Below are 4696 nucleotides of genomic sequence, written 5' to 3' on the forward strand. Positions count from 1 at the left end.
TCTCTTACATCATCTTCACTACCCACTGAGCATCAAAACCCCTAAATTCATCTCAATTTCGCCGTCATTTACCTGTTGAGTTCAAGAATATTAGAGATTAGATAATTGAAAAGACACTACACCAAATTCCCGAATTCGTAACAGAAATTCGTAACGGCTTTTTAACTGTTACGAAATTCCCTTTACAAATGGCCGTTACGAAATTTAGTAACAGGAACTATCCGTTACGAAAGTTTTTATACGCGTGCCAGCCACACGCTTGGTCACACCAATCTCGTAACACCTGGATTTTGTGCGTGTGCCATTCACACGCGTACTATTGTGTTTCCAGCCAAAATGAGCAAACACTAGAGGATATTTCCTCCCATATGTAAGGGTTATCTCCTGCCTTGGTGAATCGAGATTTTTCATTTTTCATTTTTCATTTTTTTTCTCTCTTTTCCGCTCCTGCCTCTTTTCTCTTCTCTTTTATGTTCAATCGATTAACCGAGTAATAGAAACCTCTCTTCTTTTCTCCATCATCTTCAATCATAAATCTGTGTGAGTATTCATCTTCATAGGCTTTTCGATTTTTAGGGTTCAATTTGTTTTCAATCGTCTGTTTGTAGGGTTTCATCTTTTTTTTTTAATAGGATTTGTAATCTGTGAATCTGTGAATCTGTTAATCTAATACGATTAGTTTCATCTATGAATCGATTTTAGTCTTTCTTCTTCAATTATATCTAATCTGATTTGTTTTTTTTTATTTCGTTTTAGGGTTTGAAGTACTGAAGAACTTTGAAGAATTTCTGCCAACTTAGAAGGTACAATTTTAGGGTTTTATGTTAATTTCTATTTTAGGGTTTCAAAACATGAACTGATTTTAGGGTTTTTGTAGGGTATTTGTTTTATGATTTGATTTGATTTTAGAAACATTAAATCTGTATTACCCATAAAATTGATTTGATTTTAGATATCTTTCGATTTGTGATCTCATATAGAATTTACATCTGTTCTTGATGGGGTTGAAGGTATATTCGATTCTGAGAAGGAATTATGGATTGAGTATGTTGTTGTGGTGTTGTAAAGACAGGATTCAGAATTTTAGGTTTTATTTCTTCCCGTTCATTCTCTCACTGAATCGAGAGCTGCTGCATACGGTTCATGCCGGGTAGGCTATGGTCTCAGGGAGTTTTCACGGAGGGTTATGACAAGTTCATACAGGGGAGAAGTTTGCAGAGTCTGTGATCGAAATGTGAGAATTTGGTGGAATTTCATGGACGTAAATCAGATGAATGAAAGGGGATCTGAAGCTGTTGATCAGATGGGTTTTTGATGGCCGTGCTTGAAGAAATAGAAGCTCGAGATGAACATGGAAGTTGAGTTACGCGAGTTACAGAATTTTGGGTTGTATTTGAACCCGAAAAAACATCTCTAATTCTGCTTTGTCCTTACAACAACTGCATTTCATTGTCCTCAGCAAGTGTTTGCAAAGTTGCCTGAACTAACAAAAACAAGAAGGATTCAGCTTGTTCTCTGTTAATCGATTGTGAGGCAGTAAGCTGAGGATTTGAAGAGATTTCATATAGCAAGAAGAGCTGAGAAAGAGCAACTTTGGTTGTTTTCTGTGTATGTAAAGTAAGGACAATGATTCAGCTAATCATCTTGTGCTGACGCTGTAAGGGATTTTGTGCTCGAGATTACAATCCCCATTGTCAAGAGAGTTAAGGGAAGAAGTATGGGAAGGTGATTATGGAGCTGTGTTTGTCAAGAGGCTTGTAGACTTTGTGCAGGTATGAGAGAAGAGAAGGATGAAACTGAATGGGATCGTTGTTGTCTAACCATGGTCTTGGCGGTTCTCGACATAAAAGTAGAAGTAGCTGAGTGATGGTGGCTTTGCAGAGACGGAATGGTGGTGAAGTTGAATTTTTACAGACATCAAGAAGAAGAGATGGTGCTCTTGGTCATTGGCAGTAAGTGGTGAAGGGTTATAGTAAGAAGATGGACAGGGTTTTGATGTCAAGATACACAGTTTGAAGCTTAGTTTCCAGCGAGAAGATAGGGTGATATTTGTTGTTGTTGTCATGAATGTATGTGAGCTGTGATTGTCATCTCAACTGGAGGAACCAAAATATTGATGCTGCTGAGCTATGGAGGAGGTTCAAATGGGTTCGAACCTAATGATGGGACTGGAATGAGGCTGTGTTGCTTCCAAGACAAACCTAGTCTTGTAGTTTTGCGGTGGAAATATTGGAGTATGGTGGGTAATTAGGAAGCAAGGAAGAAGGGAAGAAACAACCAGTGGGATCCAGGTTTGGTGCAGTGGTTAACCCTGGCTCAAGGCTCAGTTCAGGAGTTGTCTGGAATTGGCTAGGATCAGACTTAGAAGGCCACAGGATATGGAGACTTGGCCGCAAATTTATCTTAGTTTTGAAAGGAGTTTATTGCCGTGAAAACTTCTCATAAGTGCTGTCTTTGCCGCTGCTTATTGAGATGAATGACTGTGATTGTCTTAGAGTTTATATTGAGTAAGGAAAGTGAGTGTGTTTAGGTTACGAAAGTGGAGGGACATAAAAGCTATAAGAGGAGGCGCAGGAATAGAGAAGACCTACCTCTTCCTGACCAGTTTTGTGCTTGCAGATTGTTCAGAGAATGGAAACCGCTGCTAAGACAGCTGGGGAGAATGCATAACGTTGCTGAGTGGTGGAGTTATCCCTCATCAGCTTAGTGATTCCTTCAAATTTTGCTCTCTTAGTTCGTTTTTAATATTCATTTTATGCCGTTAATTTTATGGTTCCTTACAAGTTCAGGTGCCGAATGGTGGAGTCAGCACTCATCAGCTTGGGATATCGATACCTTTGCTGAGTTGGATATCATTTATTTCCAGTAAGTTTGTCCTCCTTGTGGGAAATAACTTGTTATTTGTATATGACTAGCTTTTTACCATTCCGTGTTTGTTATGTCTTTGGTTTGTACTTGTGTAACATAATTTGAAAAACCTGCACTTCATCAAGTAAGCTGAAATTTTTAGGACTGTAGCTTGATATGCAAAGTTAAGTATGAGCGCCTGTACTTGTTAGTTTGACTATTTTTTTTTTCTACATGACCTGTATAAACAGGATCGTGGTGCCATGTGACCGCAGTAATTGATAGTGTTGGTGCTGAAACAAGGCATGTCAGGACACCGTTGGTGGTCGAAACGGCCAATCGAGGCAGGTCAGGGCTGAAATAAATTGTTAGTGCTTGGCTTGATTGTGTCATGCTGAAGTTAGTGTCACTGAAATGTTTTGATTTTACTTTGCAGAATATTATGTGTTCGTTTAGACTTTAGTCATATTCTTCTCCTTTTTATTTGTGCTAGCTCACGAATGCTAAAGTGATTTTTGTTTTCTTGCAGGTTTTTCAGTTTGATTTTGCATTTGAGTGGATGAATTTGGAGTATCAGCAATGCCCAACGATTGCTCCTCCCTCACGCACTCTTTTAAGTAACCTTATTGCAATGGTCTCCTCTTGATATTGTGCCATTTTAGGTTTGAATGTAGCATATCTTTGAGTCGTTGATTGCTGTTCTTGGTTAGTCTCCTCCACATGTATCTCCACATTTAGTTAATGCTTCCTTTCTGTTTCTGATTAGGTCATTGAGTATTATTGGAGCAGTTGAGGCGAAGTGTTCAGATTTGATACAAAAACAGTAGCAAGAGAAGGAAAAGATCGTTATGTGAGTCTGTTTTTGTTATATCTTAGATTTCATATGCTATATCTTTTTTTTATCCTCCATAATTGCTCAAACCAACTGAACCTGGTTTTGCATGAGTCATATTATTATTTTTTATTTGAGTTTCAACACAGAATTTGTATTCCGTTAAACATTGGAACTCTCTCAAGTATTAAACTACCTGAAAGAATGTAGAAAGAATAGAAGAAGTTATTATTACTGAATGGGTGATGTTGTATGATATGATTGAATGAAAGATTTATGCAGGTAAAAAAAAATTGAATTCCGGCAACAAATGAACTGCACCTCAATGTTGACCTGGTCGAAATTGGTCAGTATTGACTAACTTTGACCCAGGTCTTATTGACTAGCAGTTTCTTTTTTGCAGTTACAAAAAATTTGGTAACAGGTATAAGCTGTTTCAATCTAACACGTAGTAACGGCCCGCAGGTTACAAATTTGCCGCGTAGTAACGGCCACTGCCTGTTAGACACTCGTGTTACAAAATATTCGTAACGGCTCGCGCATGTTAGGACTCGCCACGCAGTAACGGGTCACCTCTGTTACAAACGCTGTTACAACCCCAAATTCGTACCGGCCCCATTGTCGTTACAAAAAAATTGTAAAACCTCTTTTTGTAACAGCAAGAACCGTTACAACCCTTTTTAGTAACGGCTTTGTTCTGTTACTAATCCGAAAATTTGGTGTAGTAAGAAGATTGTAGTTGTAGAGAATCGACGAAGTGAGAAGAAAATGAAGATAAGTTAGAAGAAAAAAAAAGGAAGAGACGACTCAGCCCTAATCTACCCTCGACATCTAACCCTGGGGGTTGGAATTACTAGTACATCCTTGGGTTATCGGATGTCGGATATTGGCCTCATGGATATCGCTTAATGCGATTCCGTTAGGCTAAGGAGGTAAAGTCCGATAAGAGTTCCGGTTCCGAATCCGATTAATCAGATTAAATCCTACAGGATATCGAATTTTCGGAAACGAATCTCG

General features: G+C 38.6%; 1 long non-coding RNA gene across 1 annotated transcript; it reads left to right on the forward strand.

The window, feature by feature from the left end:
* Positions 1 to 398: 398 nt before the first annotated feature.
* LOC113286120 lies at positions 399 to 3899 on the forward strand. Its single transcript, XR_003329114.1, has 6 exons — positions 399 to 540; positions 757 to 803; positions 1011 to 2865; positions 3099 to 3195; positions 3377 to 3509; positions 3614 to 3899. It is a non-coding gene; the product is annotated as an uncharacterized LOC113286120 (long non-coding RNA).
* The last annotated feature ends 797 nt before the right edge of the window (positions 3900 to 4696 follow it).

The sequence above is a fragment of the Papaver somniferum genome, chromosome 6 (genome assembly GCF_003573695.1).
Source record: "Papaver somniferum cultivar HN1 chromosome 6, ASM357369v1, whole genome shotgun sequence".
NCBI classification, from domain to species: domain Eukaryota; kingdom Viridiplantae; phylum Streptophyta; class Magnoliopsida; order Ranunculales; family Papaveraceae; genus Papaver; species Papaver somniferum.